Raw genomic sequence first — 23,326 nt, 5'->3', positions numbered from 1 at the left:
CTTGAGAGTGAATTGAGGCAGGACTGGAGGCGGGGGCCCCGACGCAGGCATGCCGGAAGCGGCTGAACGAGACAGAGCACCCACACCAGGCAGCCTTGGGATTTGAAAGTAGGGAACTTGTATGAGAGACAGCTTTGAAAGAGTCTTGACAAAGTCTGGGCGTGTAGTACACGTAGGTGGTGAAAAGTAGGGAGGGCGCTGAACCTGAGATCCTAGAAGGGGCGCTTTGGGGGATGGGGAGTTCCCACAGACAGGAAGGGTAGGTAGTCGATTTAGAGAGAGCAAGTGGAGGAGAGGAAGGTGTTGCCGGTTCACACTTGGGCAGGCTAAGTATGTGAAGAACATGCTCAGCTATTTCTGTTTTTATATCTAGGTAAGAGGAAGAGATTTTTAAAAATTCAATAATTTTTAAGTTTATTACAATTTTAGAGAAAACTGAATTTTTTACATTTTTGTTTTTCTAAACTTCATCAGCTTTTGTGATGTAGGGACAAGAGGATCTGGCGCATTGCCATTATTTGAAAACATCTTTAATTTTGTTTTGGAATTAATAAATCTTTTATTGTTTTTAGAACCCACCTATTGCTTGGGGGATTTTGTATGGCCTGCAAATGAATCGTTTAAGATAAATGGCTTTAAGATACCATTGTATTTTCTTTGGCTCAGAAGACATACCTGCATGAAACGGAACATGCTTATTCTATCGCAGTAAACTCCCTTTTCTCTGTAAAAGGGAAAATCAGACCATTTGAAAAATAACTTTCTTTCCAGGGACTGACATCGTCCTTTTCGCCCTTTCTTTCCCCTTTTTCTCTGTGGAAATTCTTCCTGATGGCCATCAACTCCCTTGGCAGAGTGCCTCCCCTTCTTACTCTCTGTGCAGCTCTGCTCTTGAGCTAGTCAGCTCTCTTAAAATCACCAGCAAAGAACGTTTTCAGCTTCTTGGTTAGGAATACTGTTTCGGCATGCCAAATGATGGTCCTAAAAGTAGGACTACGGGTCCAGGCATTCTAGGATCTGAGGAGTGGTTCCCTGAATTTCGCTAGGTTTTGAGAGTAAGAGGTGAAAACTTAAAATAAGTTGGATCTCATACGCTTGACACATTTATTGGGTGGGTACATTATCCTATAGGAAAATAGACAAAAGTCTTATGTGGAATGAAATCCTGTTTCACTGTATTTAGGGTTATAAGAGTAGAGTTCCGCTGATGTGTGGAATTGAACTGGACCTAGGCATCAAGTGTGATTTTTCTGCAGAGTTTTTTTTAATAGTGCTTACATTTTCATTGAGTATTTTTGTGCCTAACTTGATTTTTAGAAGGAAAAAAAAAAGCTGGGACTATCCATCTAAAGCATAATGTGCATGAGTTGGAATAATGGTGTGGTAAGGTAGCCTCTGAGACGGTTATCCTCAGTTTCTTCCCTCCCCATATGTATGTGCTGCTCTTTACGTCGACAGGTAGAGCCTAACTTCCCTTCCTTTGAATCTGGGTTGGCCACAATGACTTGCTTGACTAATAGAATGCAGCAGAGGTGATATTCTAGGACTTCTGAGACTAGGTGGTAAGAAACCTTGCAGTTTTTGCCTACGTCTCTTGGAACCAACCACCGTGCTGTGAGGACCCGAGGTCACGTGGAGACGCCACAGAAGGGCGCTCCGCAAACAGCCGACAGGAACTGCCAGCCATGTGAGTAAGCCATTTTGGAAACCTAGGTGACTTCAGCTGCACCCAACTGACCGCAACTTCAAGAAAGATTCTAAGAGAGAACTTTGCCTGTGTAACAGTCAGTCCACAAACCCAGTCACTCCCACAAAAAAAAATACCCCCGCCCCCCGTCAGTCCATAAAACCGTAAGAAATAATAGCTGGTTTCGGGTCACTTAAGTTTTGAGGTGGCTTATTATGCAGCAGTGGATAACTGGACGAGGGCTAAATATTACATAACGCTGAATAAGCACAATTTCAATTGAGAAGTATGCTTCTATATTTTAAGGTCATTGACATTTCTGGACAAAGTGTTAAAATGAGCACTTGCAGAGGTTAGCTGTTGTATCACAATATCATCCTTTAGCAATGGGAGCCATGTTTTGTAATTGGAAAAATATAATTCTTAAAATTCAGTTTAAAAGATGATACAGTTGTTCAGAAGGGCATACACTGTTCTGAAAAAGGATTTGAGAGACCTAGAAACATGAACTGTAAGGCTCTCATGATACTTATGTGCTATTTAATTCATAGATCCAAAGTCTGGTGGCAAGTTTGCTTATGTAACCCTGAAATATGTATAAGTGAGCTAAATTAGGAGGTTTCTTTTCAGTTAATAGGCCTTATAAGTGGTGTGGCAGTGGGATGGCTGAAGTGATGAGACCCATTGCCATTATAACATTTTCTCTTCCATACTTTTTAGAAAGGTAAATGGACAACCAAAGAGTCTAAAACTAGGTTATCTATCCGTATTACAAGCAGGAATGATCCGTGTTTCGGGGCCTTTGGTGTGTAATTCTTGCCTTTGGGGCTGGGGTCTGGCAAACTCGATTAGGGGTGGTCTCCGTTCAGAGGTAATGATCTTGAGTAGACTGTTACTTGCATCATTTCCTGTTTAGGACTTTCTATTTGATTTGGCTACTTTCTGATTGCAGCTGTTTAAAATACACAAACCTCTGTTTTTGAGTTTAACAAATTGACTGTTATAACTTGTTTATATGCTTCTCCTTTCTAGACCTTCACTTTCATGTGGACAGGAATCTTACACCTCTTTTTCCTCAGCATCTGTGTGTGCCTGACACCTAGTGGGTTATCGAATTTTTTGAATGAATGCAGTTAAATTATAGCAATAGTAAACTATATTAAATTTACCAAATTAACTCAGAAAATATATAGGTAAATAATATATATGAATCCATTCATTCATTTACTCGACAAATATTTACTAAGTGACTACAGCATGCTGTAAACTGAGACTATAGCAATAAACAGATTAGACATTGTCCCTACCCTCAGTGGAGCTTGAAGTCTGTTTATCGTAATAAGAGTAATTCTTACTTAATCTGCAATGCCTTCTCATACTCAGAAGGTCCGAGGAGACAAGAGTGTCTTCAGCAGATATTTGTGATGTGCCCATTGTGTGCCAGAAACCGCTGTGTCACCGGCCCTGTCTGTGTCCATCAGGAAAGATGAACGCTAAAAACGTTATTTTAAGGAATAAATAAAATTAAGTGTGCAAAGTGGTGGAGAGGGAAATACTGGGTCCCAAGTGTGTAAGCAGGCGCTAGGCCTGGTCCTGAGATCCTGGCATCTCTGGTGTGGCGCTTTCCTGCCTCACGGCAGTCCTCCTTCATTGTGTTGGTTTTCTTCTGTTACGTGTGCATCTCCACGTTTGCTCACATTACAGTGAGTAAAAGCCAGTTCTCTCTGTCTAGGCAGGAATGGACCCCTATATACCTTTTGCTCTGTGCTTGACGTACCTTGTTTGTGTGTATACTGGGCCCACTTTGCCCTGCCTGCCTTCTTGGACTGTCCTTGTCATCTGGCTTTAAAGACTTTATTCTGAGAGGTCTGTCTGCCGAAGAGGGAAGCTGGAGGTCTGTGGTCCTGTGATGGAGCCATTCCCACCCTTCTTATCTGCCCTGACACACCTGAGGAAGCAGGGGAAGCTCAGGTGGGCTGTGCACCTCAGGCCATAGTGTGGGCTACGTACAGTGCTTCAGGCTCCAGCCTGAGCCCCGCTGCTTATTTGCTCACTGAAGACAGCATCTGGTATGGACACGAATGATCACATGATTAGGGGATGACATTACAGTTCATCTCATTTGTAGAAAAGGGAGTAGATCACTTGTAAACTGTAGTACTTTACTCTTAATGAGAAATCACTTTACCGCTCTCTATAGTATATCACTGTGCCAAGGCTTTGAGGTTGTGCCAGTTGATCTAAAGATTGTCCCTTTTAGAGCCGAGGATACAGGATAATTCATTTATTCTGCAACTCTTTATTAAGCCTACTATGTGCCAGGACTGTACTAGGTCCCTGGGATAACATGGTTGACTGTCTAGTACAAGGTGCCTAGGAGTTTCAGGTCCTTTCATGTGATGGATTGTGGTATATAAAGAGGGTGTCATAAAAAAAGAGGCTTCCAGCGTGAGCAGAGGACAGATGATGAAGGTTCTCTGGTTGCTCGATGAAAGTATTCAGAATTTACCCTCAGGGCTGTTGAGAAGTCCTGAAAGGTCAGGGCCTCAGAGTTTTGGCTTTTTCAGGCCCTTCTAAGTACTTTGTTTATAGCTGATTACCAGCCAGTATCAGCCCTGCTCTGACTGTCAGGTGCCCTTGGTCTTAAATGTTCGAGGTCTCTGTTCCATGGTCATGGTTCCTGGGACTCTGCTTAGCCTGCTGATCCCTTTTGACTACTTTGCCCAGGGAGTTTTGGGCAGGGGCAGGGGGGTGCTTCCAGGCAAGCCATCCCTGGAGAAACAGTAAAAGCCTTTTCCAGTGACCTTTTTCGAGTCTGCGTTTGGTCTTCCTTTTTTCCCACTGCTTTAGAGTAAGGAGTAAAACATCTGCCTAAAATCAAATGACTCTACCACCCATCCCCCCCCCTCCAAACCTGACAGGAGAGCTGTTTTCAGCATTTTAATTGATCCACTCTTTTCTGCTCCAGTAGGGTAAAGTAACACAAATACATATATCACGTGAGTGCCTTTTTTCCCCCATCTGTCACATAACCAACCCTGAGGGACTATTAACACAGCTAGGATCAACATGATATTTTAACTGAGGTATTGGTGAGGCTTTGAGTTCATTATCATTTGAGCTTATGGGTAATGTAAAATTCAGGCAGAATTTCATTTGAAGGGATTATTTTTTTTTAATAAATTTATTTACTTGTTTTTATCTTTAGCTGTGTTGGGTCTTTGTTGCTGCGCATGGGCGGGGGCTGTTCTTCGTTGCAGTGCGCGGGCTTCTCATTGCAGTGGCTTCTCTTGCAGTGGCAGAGCACAGGCTCTAGGCACGTGGGCTTCAGTAGTTCTGGCACGTGGGCTCAGTAGTTGTGGCTCGCGGGCTCTAGAGCACAGGCTTAGTAGTTGTGGCGCAAGGGCTTAGTTGCTCCGCGGCATGTGGGATCTTCCCAGATCAGGGCTCGAACCCGTGTCCCCTGCATTGGCAGGCGGGTTCTTAACCACTGAGCCACCAGGGAAGCCCTGAAGGGATTATTTATGGAATATTTGGTTAACTGATTTATAATGCTGTTATCCTGAACAGTAGGAATAAAATCAGATCTCTGCGTTTTAAGTTGCAAAGACTTACGATGACATATGGCCTTTCTTGATTATCTCACATAATGTCTTAAAACTTGAAAACAAAAGCATTTATCTTAGAGCACTCTATGACAGTTTCTATTTAACTTTTCTTAACAATGACTTCAAACAGTTGTTGCATAGAGAATTTCTAATTAAATAAGAAATTTTTGACAGATGTGGTATGTTTCCTATTGTAACTCTTAAGATTTAGAAGAGCATACATTTAGTCTCAGTTGCCCTTTTAAGTTATGTGCTGTATATTCAAGGAAGGGTTAAGAAAAAGGGTTAGCTCTTAAGTATTCTGGGGGAAAAGATGATCAGCTAGAGCATAAGAAGCCCTGTAAGAGAAGTATTCCAAGGGTGTTATAAACACACAGAGGAGGAGTACCTGCTTCACCAGGGAAGAAGGGTACGGGCAAGGAAAGGTGTCAGGAGAAACATCGATGAGAGTTTAGTCTGCAGGACTAGAAAGCTCACTCACGAAGACTCCATGGAATGAAAAAAAAAGGCAGAGCCATAGAAGATTCTCCGAAAGGAAACCAAGAAGGAGCAGCCAGAGAGGCTGAAGGAGAACCAGGGGAAAAGAGGTGACACCAGAGCTCCAGGAGAGGAAGAGATTTAGCATTTCAGGGAGAAATCACATGTCCTATCTTCCCCTTGGAGTTCCATGACCTATAAGCATACTACAGGTTGGAAAGTCCAGCAATAAAGATATTTCATGTATTGTTTGTTTAACCTAGCATTTACCAATATAATTTGAGCAGAGTCAGTGAGTGTGTGTGTGTGTGTGTGTGTGTTACATCTCACGGAGGGTTGTGTTCTACAAAACACTATTTAGGAAATCTTGGTCTAATTCATCCCATGATTGGCTGCCACAGTAATACTTACAAAGGTCAACTTCGATGTTTCTCAGTTACTAAAGAAAACAAACCGACAGTGGCTCCTCATTGCCTATAGACTGGCACCCAGACTGGCCTGAGGTGCCCTGTGCCCTCCTGGCCATGGCGCCCCCTGCCATTTGTCCAGCCCCACTTTCCTTGAGTACACAGACACACAGTATTGAGAGCATGTCCTTCTCCCTCAGCTCACCATGTTTTTCTGCATCTGCTTCAATATTTCTTGAGGGTACAAATAAAATAATCCTGTCCTCTGGCCTCTCCCCCCTTCCTGTGGAGATCTTAGCTCTCCTTAAAACTCCTGATCAGGCATCAGTTTCTCCACAGCCTTCCCTGCCACCCCTGCCATGGACGTACTTTACTGATACATTAATTATACTATATTAAATCAGTTTTTTTCACTTTCGTGTCATAGTGTTCCTTTTCTTCTTTTTTCCTTAGCGCGCCGTTCATTTATTCATTCAGTAATTCAGCAATGTAACTGTATGTCTTTTAATTTTCTACTTATCCTTATTGGTGTTTATATATCTTTTCTGTAAAAAGGGAAACTTTCTAAATAGTAGGAACTCATTAGATACTTGTTGAACTGATCATTACGTGTCAGCTAATCATAAGTGTAAGTCATGGGGCTTTAAGTCAGTGGCGTTTTAATCCAACTGTCTCTTCCTCTCCCCTGGCACCCACGGTGGAAACCCGACACGTTGGCTAAGGGCTCCTGGATCCTCCTGAACTGTGCCTGGGAGGGCTGGGCTGGGGCAGAGTGCTGTCAGAGAATGTCATCTCTGTAATAATAATGCAGTCGTTTCAGGGATGTCTGCTGAACTCCTTCATGAACTCGGTATAGCAACAAGGGGTGTTTGTAGAGCAGTTTGCAGATGTGGCTAAAATAAAACTCTATAAATATTTAGCATTTAAGCTGATGGCTGCTTTGCCACCACTCTATTATCTTTAGACTTCAATAACATACTTCAGGAATTAAAGGAAAGTACATACTGTCAGAAATGTGTAAAGAAAATTTTTCTTTGTTTTCAGGATAGACAGTATACAATTAATTTTTAAAAGAAATGAGGCCATTAGTTTTAGAAAAGTAATATATTTCTATACTGTTTTCTTTGTGAAAGAGAATTTTATATTCATCTTGCACTCTATTCAGGGAGTTTTAATTACTAAAGTATCATAAGAATCTTGAAATAAAGGACTGTCTATTTATATGAAGGTCCCATTCATGGAGTTCAAGAACAATGCCATATTGAGGCTCGTACATAATTTCCTTTCTTTATAAAATCACCTCATTTATATTGTCATGGTTTGTGTGCCTTTTTCAATTTTGAATTACATTATTCCTAAGCATATTTTGATAATACATAGAAGAAAGCAGGTTGATATAATATATAAAATACCCTCATTGAATTCCTAAGCATTATGATAAGCAAAATCCTATGAAACAGTATCTCATGTTACAAATGTGGGAAGTGAGGCTTGAGAGATTAGGTGGCTCGTCCAGAGTCATACAACTAATAGTGGACAGCATGAAGATTGGAACTCAGATCTCTTTATTGCTAAAGACCTTATTCTTTATTACTACGTATATAGCTACCAAGATGTTCTAAAGGATTATGTTCCATATTCCATGAACCAGTCTTTTACAAAAATTCTAAGAATAGTGGTGTTGACTTCTCCAGTTCAGAAAAAACTCATGGCTGCTCCTAAGTCCACTGGACTCCTCCCCTCCCAGCCCCCCCTTGCAAGGTCCCCAGGATTCATGCTATAGTGTCTTGCTGGAGAATGCTCCACGATGACTGTCACAAAGGCACCCCTCATAGAAAATTATTCAACAGTACCAGTATGACCTCTATAGGCGTTTTCCCTTCACTTGCATTTTAAACTATGTTCAAGAAAGTATTGTTAATATTTTGAAAGCCACCAGGGAGAGATATTTCACGTGCCTCGTAATCCATTTAAATAAGTGCAATTTCAGCGTAGGGAGATTTACTCCTCACGTCTTATGTAAATCCCTCATGTTGCAGTTTCTCTGCATCATTGGAAATTAAAGCAGCATTTTCAATGTCAGAACCTTTCAGATCTTTGAAGATGGCTATTTTAGGTATAATATTTTTCCAGGAAGATACATCTCAGCCAAGAACGACTCACAAGGTCACATAGCAAGTTGATAACAAGATCAGCGGTCAGGACATGTGAACTGTGGCTTTGGAGGACCCGTCAGGCTGGTCAGTCGTGCTGCTTTCATCTCCAGGAGGTTATGAATATTTTTTAAATGCTTTGATTTCAGTATTTAGGATAGAAGTCTATTGGTTTTGATTCAGTTTAAATTATCATGTGGATGTTCCCTTTTTCTCCCTAAAAGAAGCTTTGTTCTTTGATGTTTTTCCCTCTAAAAGAGGCAGTTGGTGGTTCTAAGAACACATCATTTACAATTTGACTAACCCAGACCATATTTATGTTCAAGTGAACACCTGCTTATCCTGAGAAACATTGAGGCTCTGGCTATCTCCTTTTTCACTTTGCCAAGACTGAGTCCTTATGCTCTGTATAAATCATGGTTCATGAGAGAGAAAATCACCTCCTTGTGGGGTCCGAGATGCATAGCTTCCAGGTGGGCTTTTGCTCCACTGCTTCTGAGGACTCTCTGGATGCGCTACTTTAACATTTGTTTATTGAACATTTTAACATTAATTTAAACATGGAAAATTCCATTCTTTCCCTTCAATTCCCGTCTCATTTTTAGTTCTGTTCTCAATTGTAAATTATTTTTTGTCACAGATTTGGCTACTTGCCAGTCAAATCTTATTTCTTGTGTCTGTCTTCTATTTAGTTGATCTCCTTGTTATGGGAAATCTGTCTAATGTGGGTGCTTCCCTTTCTTGTGACCTCAGTTCTTCTAGGAAGTATTTAAGTACAAATATTAAAAGGTTAATGCCATGCCTGTAATGCAACACTGAGCAGAGTATGTATGTGGTGGTGGATCTTGCTTGGTGAGAAAGTGAAAGAGGAATTTGTACAAAAGAAGTGACTCTACCAAGTTCTATGATATCATGTCCTTGCAAAATGAAAGCAGGCATTAACTCAAAGAAAAAAGCCAATTGGTCTGTTTCATTTTTCTGAATATTTGGACATTATTAAATGTAACTCAGTGTTCTCTGAAATCTTTATTGTATGGAAACAGAATCAGAAAGAATATATATATTTATATTTAACATTACATGTGATATAAATATATAATTACATAATTGTATAATATATAACTTATCCATAAAAATATAAATTATACATAATTTTTATAATTTTATAAATGCATAAAAATAAATATAGGGTATTTATAATTTTAGAAATCTATAAGATACCTAAAAATACATCATATTTTTTCAATTTAGGTTCCTCTATAATTATATGCTCAAGATTGTAAATAGAAATAACAGGAACCAGAATTGAGAGAAGTTTCTCAAGTACAATTTTGTCACTAAATGTTGTTTATATGTTAATGTTTATAGTATAAGATTGTAAAGACAGATCAGACAAATGGATTGTGTTCCTAAGTTTTCTTTTGTAGAACTCTGATTTATAGTGATGATGGTGGTGCTGATTGCCTGTGGCCCTGATGCTGGATTGTAACAGATGCGTAGTGTAGATTACTGATTTGAGATTTGGTGTTCTGGAAATCATGAAGCAGGAGGAATGGGCAAGAGGCTTTGGGGACTGGTAATCAGATCTGAAACCTTTGACTCCAGGGTCAGTGGCTGAGCTAGGGCAAGTTGTGAGTGACATAAACCACTCGTCCGAGGACTGATCCTTAGAATGATGGAAAACCGATGGTCTGAGGTTCCTCAGTGGTACTTTCAGAGTATAAAGTACTTTCTGCCTCAGCAAAAAGTGAAGACATTTGAGAACCTTCTTAAGCTTTAGCACTACCCTTGAGGCTCTCTGAGTGCCTGGACGCTGAGCCCTAAAGCCTATGGTACTGGACTTGACCCAGGTCTCAAATATCCCAGAGTATTCATACCACAGGCAGGCTGGATCCCAGCCCCAAAACTCAGCACATCAGTGGGGGAAATTCTAGAGGTTTTCCCAGGACTAGTCTCAGTAAGCATTACAGTGTATTAATTTGAATTCCACTTAACTCAAACTTTTGTTATTACCGTATACATCATGTCTATATGTATACATATCATGTATCTGTACACATATACATATACCTTTCCTATGCATGTAGTTTGCTGTTGCAGCTACCCTTTGTATGCAGTGAAGGAACACATTTGGTTCACTGTGCCAGGATAAGTTAAAATGAACATTTTGCTAGAATGGATGTGCCTGACTGCTTTGGATCTTATATGTGTATATTTGGCTTTGTAGAGGCAACAGAAGTGAAGGAACTAAAATTAACATGTGTTTTTAGACATGCAAGCAGTGTACCAAGTCATTGCCAAAAAAATGACATTCCATCTATGCTACAGTCTTCAACATGCGGGACAGTTTATCACCAAGTGATATATGACTGAATGCCTGAATTTTGAATTTTTTAAATATTAAATTCTGTTTATATTTCCCCATTGGCAGGACATAAGTGAGTTCTCCAACATCTGTCGTTTTAAGAGCTGAGATGTCTGTTCCTTCTTATGCAATACGGGGCTTAGAGCCCCAGGGATCTACTCTACTACCCATCCCCAACCTCATTTTTGTGTCTTGGGATGACCAGTGTATGTTTTCATCCCTTTCTGAAAAGAGGTCTTTGGAGATGGGTTGTGTACTTTATTTGATAGGAAAGAAACACATGCACTCACTGAACTCTCCCTGAGCATGTGGACCTCATTGTGGCCTAGGTCCTTTCTGTGCAGACTAAGAATTATGTTAACTGACTCTTCTGCCAAGTGTGTTATTTATGTTGATTTGACTGAGACAATATCTGGCTACTGTAGAAAAACCATTGCCACCGCACTAAAAGAGAGAGAACGGATTTCTAAGAAATTGGACTGGCAGTTCTGTTCTTACATGTCAGTATATTCTGAAGGGACTGGTATCTCTAAGTCAAGAGGTAAATGTAAAGAATTAAATCGGTAAAACAAGATCAACATGCAAAAGAGTGGCTCAGAATTGAGACCTGTGATTCCATCAGGTTCCTTGTGTCTTGGAATTTAGTAAAAACAAGGAAATGGCCTCAATTAAATCTTTTCTTTTACCTAATATATTCGGAGAGAATGATTTGGACAATTTCTGAGTAACAGTTCATCTCTGTCAAAATGTTCTTCCTTTAACAAAACAATAAAACAAAAACCACCTTCTTGAGGGAAGAGCATTTTGTTTGGCCAGAGCAAAAACTTGGCACTTCACCCTGAAGTACTGCTTTTCTTCGTCCTTGTGCCTCCAGTACCCTTAACTTATGCCCGCTGGGATGGAAGCCACTCTTCTTGGTGGGGGTCATCAGTACTCTTCCTGGTAGCTGAGTTCATCCTGCCAATGAGAGTGTAGACTGTGGCTCTTTGTACATGGGATGAGAGAACAGGAGAGAGGATGAGGGGGAGTTAGGCAGGGCTTGTGTTAGCAGTCTCTTTCCTATTTAGTCTGTTGCTCTCTCAAGTGATGGCTGAGCGAATGTACAGGGACGATGCATATAGTTGCCTAGATGGTATCTAAGTGGGACATTACAATGGGCTGTTATTCCTAGATGCAGGTGGTGCTGGTTAATAGAGAAACCAACTTGGCATTATCTTGCTCTTTGCCCCACAGTGAGGGATTTCCTGGAATGTGGGACTTTTAGGGCTAAAACCAGGCTAATCAGGGGTAAATGGGGACAGTTGGTCATACTAGGCAGGGTTCTTGAGATCAATTATTGAGAAGTCTCTTCACAAGGAACATATGAACCTAAAACAATCAGAAGCTACTATTAGTTACAAAGTTCACCACTACTACCAAAAAAAAAGCAGAATCTGATTTGTTACTCGCTACTGTTGATGACTGTAGGTTATTATTTTTAGGGGTAGGAATGGTATTTTGCAGAAGCTATGAAGTATACATCAGCCTGCTGGAGTCTATGTAGTAGCACCAGAGATGCCAAAAAGTTTTCCCAAAAAAAACCTCACCCATTTGTAAAAGAAGATGGAGCTCAAATTTACTCACTGAACAAAACTATATCAGATGAAAAGGGTAAAGAGTGGAGATGCTAATTTTATGAATTTCTTCCTTTTTTAACATTTTAGGCTGACCTACTTTTTGTCAAAACATTTTATGACTTGAGCACATTCAGATATAGCAAGATCTCTGCCAGGACAACTGTGGAATTCTCACCTGTGCAAATAGACAGGCTGTTTTTTCCAGCATCTCTGAGGTTTGAAAGGGGCAGGTTTATGCTACTAGCTCCTTGCCATCTGTGCAGTGTGTTGATTCAGAGATGTAATTTCTATTGATGATATGATTTCCTCTGACTTCTGCCCACTCCTTGCTGGGTTTGTTTCACCCGTTGACATGAACTTGGCTGAAATGACTGCTCTGTTGGCTATTGAAATGGGTGAATTAGTTGCATGTGTGATAGCACCTTTCTGCTGTGTTCTTATTATTTTCAAAATTGTGTAATGGGATAAGTATGTTATTCCTTTAGAATTAGATACCTTTTTCTAAGGCTCTGCATTTATGTAATTCCTTTCTTCTAGAGACCTCTGAATAAACTTTATGGTTTTTATTCAAGATGGATTACACTTGCCACCATCACATATATCAGAAAGCATGCTTGTTATTTTTGGAAGTAGGCAAGTTGAATTAAATCAGTTCTCTGGGGACTGATTGGATCTGCCTCTTAAATGTAGTCTGTGACTGTATTGAGTTCTCATTCACATCATTCTCTTTACCCCTATGTTATGCCCCCTAAATCGACAGGGATATTTGGTATGTGCTGAATACCATATTTCAAGTTGTGTAGCCACAAGAGCTCAGGTTGATGGACAAGTACACCTCAACTCCGTCTACTCCATCTGCCCTGTCTTTGCTTTGCCGACCTGTTGGAATCTTCTTGAGGATAAAGACCGCATTTTAAACCTTGTTGTGTTTCCCACAGTTCCTAACACAATGTCTTGCTCAATATGCATGGGGACTTTTGCTGATAAATTCACCCTCAATTACATCATCATCTAATCATGGGAATTGTCTTGATTGCTGTCAGCTCACTTGTAAATAGAGCTTGAAACATTTAAATTAATTGGTTTGTAAGCTTAAAATACTAGTTCAGATGTAGGAAAGGACCTTTTGAGAGGAAGTGGTGAATATTTTTCTTCCTGAATTTGCCTTTGGTGGTGGATTACTGTGTCTGAGACTCCACATTTCTTAGGAACATTGGTAAATAGAGATCCCTGGAACATGCAAAAACAGAATTAGGCTGTCTTAGACTTGTAAGACTTACTTTGATTTTCAGTAGCAAATTTTTGGGATACAAACAAACAAAAATGTTGAAGACAATATGTGACAAACGAGTAAGGCAGTTGCATTACCAGCCTGTGCTCTCATAACTGACAATTTGTTTCTCATAATTGGCTTCCATTTGGATTGTTATTTAAAACTCAGCATTTTTGCCTTGGACATTGAATTTATGACTTGTCTGTGTGTGTGTATGTATGTATATATATCCCCTATATTTTTTATCATATTTATTTCTCTTCTATTTCTTTCCTTTATTTTTGCATTATAATTTGCATATAATCTTACAGTTTACTTTATAATTTTTAAGATGGTGAACATAAGTTTTTCCTTATTATAAAATTTTCCTGTTCATACGATGAGTCTTCTTTTACATGATTTTTGAGGGGAAAAAAGCTAAACAGTTATTATGCAGAGAAAGAGTTTCCCTTTAGATAATTTAAACAATAACACTCTTTCACTTAACCAGCATTCTTTTCTTCTAAAGATTCTTACAATGCACAGATCTCATATTGTTCTCAGAATTCTTATCAGCAAATATATTTTCAGCTCCTTTTGAGCTCCCTTCATGTGCATAAGAAAAACACTGCTGTCTAAAAGAACACTCACTTCCATTTTTAGAGCTGGGGGTTCTTAGACTGTGTTGAACAGTATCATTTTTAATAGCCAGCCACTGACTTCGAGTTTCTTGTTCATTATTATGTAGTTATATAGTGTTATGCTTCAGTCTGAGCTAGACGTACTCTCTGTCACTAGAATAGAGCTGCCGGAATATGACGTGATGGTCGGGAAGATGTAGAAAGCAGAATGCTTTCACGCTCCGTAACCGAAAGCCTAACTTAAAAGGGCTTAAACTGTGGTATTTATTAAGTCCCATAACAAGACTTTCAGAGGTAGGGCCAGCCTGGGGTTGGTTATGCAGTGGCTCAACAGGGTCTTCCGTGGCCCAGGTCCTTTCATCTCTCCTGCGGTCCTCAGTCAGCTCCTCAGCCGCCGCTCGGGCATCACCTCTGTCCGTGGTCGGCCTCACCAGGCAGAGGAGGCCTTTTCCCGAATGCCCTGTGGACTTACTTTCTCTTCAGTAACCACAGACGTGTCATGTGCTCCAGTCTAAACCCACCACTGCAGAAGAAATGGAGTTTCCATCATTGGCTTAGCCTAGCAGTTTCTAAATGGGTCTGCATATTAGAATCTCCTGGAGGATCCCAGGCCACGCCCCAGAGCAGTGCAGTCACACTCTCTGGGGGCTGGGTCACCGGCATGAGCAGTTTTTGAAGCTCCCCAGGTGATTCCATGGGCAGGCAGGTTTGGAGGCCAAGGCTGGGCCTGATCAAGGTTCCCTCTCCTGGCTGGGCTCTGGAGTCACCTGTTCCAGAGTGCTTGACCAAGGGAGGGGTGTGCATGGGGAGGAAGCCATAGGTCACCACAGACCCCAGCCCTGGAGTACGAGTGCCTTATTTTGAGTTCTGCCCTCTCTACCTGATGGTATAAACCTTGGAAATATGTTTAAATTAATGTTTCTTCGTCTGCTAAGTGAGAATAACCATACCAATTTGCAGCATTGCTTAACAATTAAATGGGGGAAAAAATCCTTAAAAGTTCCTAGCACTTTGCCAGCCATGAAGTAGGCAGTCTGTAAACATGCACCAGAGTGCCCTGGTGGTAAAGCATAAGTAATAGTAAGAGAAGGGGAGATAGAAGTTATTGCTGCTGTTGTCGTAATTATTACTATTGCAGTTATTACTTGAGAGGATGGTGGACCAGATCATAAGTTCTTACTGATCTGTTCTGGTTGTACATTAGAAGAAGCACCTTGGGAGCTTTTAAGAAACACCAATGCCTGGCCACACCTAGACCAGATAAATCAGTCTCTGTGGGGTGGGACCTATCATCAATATTTTTAAAAAGATTCCCAGGTGATTTGAATGTGCAGGCAGGTATGAAATCCACTGGGCTAGAGCTTAGGAGAGTGAAAGTATGAGGAAGATTTTAGTTAGGTTGGTTTATCTGACTGTTCCAAATGGACCAGTTTGTGTCACTCCTGTGGCCGCAAGAAAACAAGGTTTTTGAGCTAGTTTAGGCAATTCTTTGCTTGGTTTATGCCAGACAGGCTCTTCTATCACCTCTGTGCTCTCAGTGATAGGACTTTCTTCCAGCCATGCCACCTACACACATTATTCTATGGGCCTCAAGAGTGGATTAACTAACAAGTGACTGAGTGCTTCCTTGTTTCTATTTAAAGTCTGTATACATCCCTTAAATTTAAAAATTCTATTTACTGGGCTTGCTTTTAGTTTTCTGAATGTGAATTGTGCAGTACATTTTCCTAGTTTACACAATGTGTGTTTTCCATTAGCTACAATGCAAGACCATTTATGGACGTCTTGTGTAGAAACCTGCTCTAAATTTTCTCCTAGCTTTCTGTAGGCTTCCCTAAGAGTTAGAATTTTTAGGTGCGTTGTTTACTAGGCCTTGGGTATGTTTTGTCATATGTTGAAAGATCACACCGGCTATAAAAATAAGACGGTGAATAAAAAGCCACAAAAGCTATAAACATCTGTAAAAGAAGTTTTCTAGGCGAGGCTGCTTGTCAGAGGGAAACTCAGTGCCTTTTGATGGTGTGCAGCTGGTGGCACGTGCACTTTCAGAAATGGGGCCATTAGGGGGAGCTGTCAGATATATGGCCTGCCGTCCTGTGGGCCGTAGATCTGTCCGCTGGGCTGTGTGTAACAGCAGCCCATGGGGCCACCCTCACAAGCCCTCCTCTAAATGCCACCCGTAATTCTGTTGCCAAGTGGATGCTTTCTAGAAACAGGTTGCCATCTTTTGGTCACAAAGCCAACGTTACCAAGAGAATTAGTTGGCTCCTAGGAAAAATCTGGAAATTTCAGCATGGGCTTCACAGTCTCTGCCACACTTGAGAAGCACACGTCAAGGCTGAGCCCTGGTCAGTGGTCAGGGCCACTGCACGATGCTGCCTGGAGCTTTCTTTTCCTCTCAGAGGATCTGTCATGTGGAGTCCCACGTGAGGCCAGATGCTAACCGAGTTACACAAGACACCCTCTTCTCTGGAGGCACATTTGAGTGAACAAGCTGGGCATGCTGGGCTGGGAGAGAGGAGCTGGGTTTCGGGACTCTGCTGCTGGCCAGGCCGCATCTCGGGGCTTACAGCAGGGCTGGTCCCAGGAGCACCGGGTCACCTCTGAGAAGCCATTTCTGAGACAGTGTTTCTGACATCTGAGATGGCTTAATTTTTACCAAGTCCATCTTCCTGATATCAAAAAGGGCCCCTCTAAAAAAAAGACAGGATCTTTCAAGCAGAATGGTGATGTTTTAAGTTTTAAAATAACACGAAAGCAAAAAAATAATAATAATAACAAAGCAATTTTTAAAAAATCTTTTTACTTTTAATTAAAAATTTTCAAACCACAGAAGCAGAGAGAATAGGATAATGAATCTCCAGGTACCCTCACCCAGGTTCAAACAAGTATTCATTCTTCCTCCATTTATAACCTCCCTACCTTCCAGCCATGAAACTTGGAATTTTTATATGTAATATTAAAATGATATTTAATTCAAGGTTTAGGTGTAATTATATTTTAGAATTTGTTCACCTAGATGATGATGAAACTGAATCATGGACATCCTGTGATCAGACATTTTTATTCTAGACCAGTGCTATTCAAAGTATGGCTGAAAAAACAGTACCAGCCCACAGACTCTTTGTTTCTGGTCTGTGATGAAATAAGTATGAAAATTGTGAGGAAGTGTTTAGAACTTTTATAGCATTCTGACTTTGCTGCACATCTAAATGCACGACCTTTTTTTTTTTTAGTAATTCATTTTAAATATATTTTAGAAAAGCATCAGTCAGCAGCACATTGAGAAAAACACAGTCTTTCACTACAGATGGTTCCAGAAGCACTCTTCTGTACAGTGCTTTTGCCGTTTTGCCACTCAGGGTACATTTGGTAACATGCGGAGATATTTTGAGTAGTCACAGCTTGAGTGGAGGTGCTATCGATGCCTACTGGGTGCACGGGATAGCCCCCCTCCCAACCAGACAAAGAATGATCTGGCCCTAGATATCGTAGTACTGAGGCTGAGGAACCCTGCTCCGGGCCACAGCGGAGCTCTGTGCCTTGTCTCAGGGACGTTTGGCAAATGAGTCTTGCCGAGGTGCAGACTAGAAAGAGGCTAAGACTGTCTGTATGTGATCTTGCCTTGCACTTGACGTGCCATATTCCACTTTGGAAATTAGTGAGACACTCTGCAGATGGAAAAGTCCGAGGGTTAAAGGACATTGCCCCAATCCTTTAAAAACGGGAAAATATAATGTAGCCCTTTTAAGTTACAAGTTGCCCATTTCATCTCTGCCGAAGTTGGTAGTAGGTCCAACAGGAGAAAGTCAACCACTACTGTAGCAGCTGAGAAAATGGGAAACTGAAACCTTACAAAATTTTTGTTTATTTAGAAATTTCATATTTAAGAAATGTATAACTTAACAAAATGAAATTCATGCATTTAAGAGACTCATAGCTCGTATTTAAGAAATTCATGAACCTCTGCTTCATGAGGTGTTTTGGATTTTCTTTTAACCTTAGAAATAGGAAATGATCATCTAGTAAAAGGCTTTGTTTTTCTGAACTCTAATAGGGTAAATATTAATAGCTATAAAATAACCTTAAGCTAGAAAACATAATCAAGTGAAATTAATTTGTACCAAAAGATAACTTTTAATGCTAACACACTTGTGTGTGTGTGAGAGAGGGAGTGTCAGAGACACTTGTGTCTACATCTGTTTCCTCTTTAGTGAGTTTCTTCTCTCAAATTGTACTTGATACCCAGGTTGCTCACATGGAAATTATTTCATTAACAGCACAGACACTCTTGGTCTCGTTACAGCTTTGAGCAAGACAAATAGAGAAAAGGTTTGTCCATCAAGTGAACAAACTTTCATTTAAGTTATAATAGCCAAGTGTTTCACTCACAGGTTGAACCCACTCATAAGCAAACCGTGTTTATGTATATTCAGAATACCACAGGCTCTGACAGTCTTTATTACCATACTCACTAGCCTCCCTGTTTTCTTTTAATTGCTTTACTAATTTTCCTTTCTTAACTGTATTGAGGTCAGGCTACCACTGCCGTGAAAGAACATTTATTAACCATCATTCCATGACTTCCTGACACCATTTACACTGACCTCTGACTACACGGGAAAATGCTCATTTGTGATATTTTCTTTTTCTATTTGATTGTGGCCTAGCACGAAAACACTCATTTTCTCAGCTGCTGCAGTAGTGGTTGACTATCTCCTGTTGGACATACTATAGACTTTGGCAGAGGTGAAATGGGTAACTTGTAACTAAAAGGGCTACATTATATTTTTATATTTTTAAAGGATTTTGGGCAATGTCCTTTAACCCTCATAGGGCATCTGTGGATCATGTGTCCACAGCATGTGGATAATCTGCCCATGATCCATCCTTGTCTTTGGGAGTCTGTGTAATGGGGGACGTGCTTCTTTACCTCCTGGCAAGCAATTCTTAACTAAACTACGAGAAAGCCTCCAATACATTTCTATTTCATACAATTTCAACATTTAGACCCCTCCAAGATTTATAAACAATGTGATTTTTTCTATCGAGCCCTCTGAAATGATTTTGAAATTTAGTTACTCAGTTTATGTTGGCAAGAAATATAACATTTGAAGTTTCTGTTCCTTTAATAGATGGGCGCTAGCACAAAAATATGACTTTTTATTAGCTACATCTCAAGGTGCAGGGCATAAGAGCTCTATAAATCCTACCTTCTGAATGAATTCTGCCAAACGCTGTTTGATTAAAGCTAGGCTGATTAGACTGCTGATGAATTCTGCCTTTGGTAGATTACACAGTTTAACTGACAAATAGATTGCCTCCATTCCGTAATGGCTCCCCAGTTATGATGACAAAGGACAAGCTATTTGTCAGTTAAACTGTATAATCATTCAGAAACAGAATTCATCAAGAACCTAATCATTTTGTCTCTAGTTAAATCCAGCTAATGAGTTAAAATGTGTAATTTATACTATGCATTCCGTTCTGAAACAGTTACAGACAATTTCCATGATACTTCATTGAATCAGATTTTGTGCCCAGTTTAAAGATTTCATAATGGAGGGAAAGATAGCAGAAGAGAAGTAATGAAGTTAGGATGCGATTCATGTTAAGATGACGATATTGTGCTCTTTGTGGAGGAGGGGTGTTGAGGCTTTGGAAGTCCAGCAGTATCCAGACATGCTTGCAGTCCAGCCACAGCGGCCTGCAGGCTGTTTTCCAGTGTGTCCTTGGGAAGGTAGTAGATAGCTCAGCCACCGTAAGACGACTATATGGCTTCCGGAGCTTTCTCTGTCACGTGGTCCCTTGCTGTGTCAGTCACTAATTACCTAACCACCGTCATCTTCAGTGAACCTTAATGCAAGGATAGGCAGTGAAGATCAGAGCTGAAGCTCTCGTGAACCCTTGTGCACAAGCATGGATTCTTCTGGATTGCTAAGGTATGACTGAGTATACTCAGGAATGTTCTAGAGGCAGCAAAGATTTTTTCACAATTTTCAGAGAAAGGAACAGGAACAGGTGCAGGTGTCTTTGTAATAATATGCTCTGTACCACTCAGCTTACTCTCCGTGCCCGACTGTGTTTACCATGTGAAGGGTGCTGTTTCTTTAACATGGCTGATTAGGAGTAATGGAAGAAATTAGTAAGGAAGGGGGATGAGAGTTTCTGTTCTGAGAAAGAAAATGCATGTATTTCCTCCTGTTTCAGTTCATTTGATATTCTTAAACTTGAGATGAGTGACCCGTGACCTCCTGGCTCCTCCTCTGGCATAAAAGCTTTTTCTGGAGCAGGAATTCTCTAATACTAGATTTGGCAACATTCACTATAAATCGGAATCCCTTCCAGGGTGGGCATGAAAGGTCCTCCCAAGGAGCACTGCAAGGCAGTCTGACCAATACGTGTCACGAATTATACCCCTCCTCTCAGGATCTTCAGGAAAAGTATGGACTCTTTGAATAAGAACTAGGGATGAAGGAGACAGACAGGCCTTTGAGGGATAAACATAGTTTCTTCTTTGCTATGGCCTAAGCACTCGGAGAACGCTTCTTTCTAGACTGACAGGGAAATGTGATTTTGGGGTCCTTTGTGAGCTTATCTGAGAGCAAAAACCCCAGGGAATTTCTGGCTACAAATGGTTCTCGGTAAAGAAGAGAGAGTCCAGGCAAATACAGAGCTACTTAATCAAACGGGTCCCTCTTCCAACGGTGATTCTCAAACTTTCTGAAGTGGAGGGACCTTTCTGACATTATAAATTTCACCCCCCACTTTCCTGCCAACACACACATAGAAACACATGATGGCTGTTGCACTTTTAGTGTCTTATAGGAGAAAATAATTAAGTGAAAGTGATATAATTCAGTGGCATTCGTAAATGAATATATCGAGTTAATCACCAATAGGATCTGTAAACATTTGAAAATATCACTATGTGGGTGAGTGTATGTGTGTGTATAAGACATTATTTATTCAATCCAAGCCAATGCATAACATATCTGAGACTTCAAACCTCTGGTGATAACTGCAAAGCCCCTGTGACCCACCAGAATCTCCATATACTGGCTGGGAACCTCTCAGTATCCGTAGGGCCACCTCTAGGATGCTGACCTAGACAGTATCTCCTATGAGGAAATTTAGGAATGAGTGGGAGGGATGGTCTTAATCAGTGATGCTCAGAACTTGCTTTTCACTGCCTTCTCTTCCCTGAAACTTCTCTTAGGATGTCGTTCAGCTTGTTGGTCCTGTCTTAGGTGGTTCTCTGCCAGACATTTACCTGTCATTGGCAGCTGCCACAGTGATGCGCCTCTCACTTCTTTATAAGATCTCGTTTTACAGATAAATTGCAGGGAGAAAAGCTTTCCTTTTTTTTTTCCTTCTCATATACATTGTATTGATATGTTTTATATGCTTTAAAACATTAAGTTACATGAAACATTTGGATATAATAAAAGCTAATAAACAGTCACAGGAATTCCCAGAAAATTCCTGATCTAAATACTTAGAACTACATTTTCCTTTTAAAGATTTTTTTTTTAAACTAGGCAGTATTTGAAGAAATAATAGAGGCTAAGAATAATGCAACATGTGAAAAGAGGTTGTGTTTATTCAGACTAGAGGGAAAGGCCATAAACATCGTATTTCGTAGACTGCCAGTAAAACGCAATTACTTTTTTCCTGTTGATTGTGAACAGTCAACTTAAAATACATTTTTCGTGTCCTGAAAATTATACATATGGTTACTTCCATTTCTGGCAATATGGTAGACTCCATTTCCTGGAAAAGATACCCCGTACAATGCTATCAAATGCTGGATAAAATAAAGCAAACAGCAAATATCTGATTGTGTAAAAAAAAAAAAGTAAAAGTGATCTCCAGGACCCAACAAACAAAACTGAAACCCAACTCCAGAGTGGTGAGGTCAAGTTGAGGATGCAGCACCTTGCAGGGTGTTTACAGTTTCGGTAAACTCAAGACTTGGTTTTTAATGGTGATGGAAAAGGGACAAGCTCTGGGTTCAGGTTAAAGGGCAAGATGAAACCACATCCCCCCATAATTCTGGGACCCCAGAAAGACTATGCTCAAAATGAAATCAGAGGCTAGAAATAATCTACTTTTGGCAAACAGAAATGCTCGGGATGTTTAACTGTCTTGAAGTAATTGCTGGCTAGAGAAAGAGTTCTCCTTAGAGTTTGTAACCACAGTCCTTCCCCTCAAGTGTGTTTGGAGTTCAGCCTTAAAATGCTTGCCTGACCAGAAAACCCTCGGGCAAGAAGTAAACCTAAAATGGTCTCTGACTGATAGCATCCTGGAGTGCCTGGCAGAAGCAAACACAAATGCTGTCTGGAGGGACTTACCCTCAACCTGGGGGTCACAGGAGTTTAACAGATAAAGACCACCAAACATGAGTTCATGATTTCAAATTCCAGAAACACCCAAGGAAACAAGAGCCATGAGCACGAGACAGGAGAAACCACAAATAGCAGAACTAGACTTCCACAGAGCACATAAGATAATGATTTATCAGATGAAGAAAGTTGTATAAATGCCTAGAATATTTTTAAATAGGCATAAGCAGCATGAATAGAAAGTAAGATTGTATCAAAAATTTAAGCATAATTGAAAAGAACCAAATAAAAAGTTCTAGAAATTAAAACTACAGTATAGGAAATTAAAAACTCAAAGTGATCCTATTAGGTAGCAAGTTATTCATACCTGAATTGAATTGATCAACTGATCCTAAAGAAATTACATAGAGTGCAATACAAAGAGATGGAAATGGCAAAGGCAGGTTAAGAGACATGAAAAATAGAAAGATCTAGTTGGGGTTGTAGGCTTTCATTCAATGACAAATGAGAAGCAAAGCCACTTTCAATCAAAATCAGAATTTACTATCAACAGATCCTTGGAAATTCAGATATGTCAGAAAGCATGAAAAGTGAAGAAATTGTTAAAGTGTGTCGGGCTAAACCACACTGATTGTATAAAATAATAATGATTCCATACCGGGCATTAAAAATCAAGATACAAATGAAATACTGCTACATATAACATGTAAGACAGAGCATTCTACAGGGCATGTTAATTAATACGAGGTAAAATAAATAACTTTAATTGTGTTAA

General features: G+C 40.3%; 1 protein-coding gene across 2 annotated transcripts in view; it reads left to right on the top strand.

Moving 5' to 3' along the window:
• Nucleotides 1-23,326, top strand: part of PRDM5 (PR/SET domain 5) — a 220,956-nt gene that overhangs the window by 176,215 nt on the left and 21,415 nt on the right. The gene's annotated exons all lie outside the window — the stretch shown is intronic.

The sequence above is a fragment of the Aethalodelphis obliquidens genome, unplaced genomic scaffold, assembly GCF_003676395.1.
Source record: "Aethalodelphis obliquidens isolate GAN/ISIS:26980383/991018 unplaced genomic scaffold, ASM367639v1 scaffold6, whole genome shotgun sequence".
Classification (NCBI taxonomy): domain Eukaryota; kingdom Metazoa; phylum Chordata; class Mammalia; order Artiodactyla; family Delphinidae; genus Aethalodelphis; species Aethalodelphis obliquidens.
This window is presented reverse-complemented; position numbering and strand designations above follow the sequence as displayed.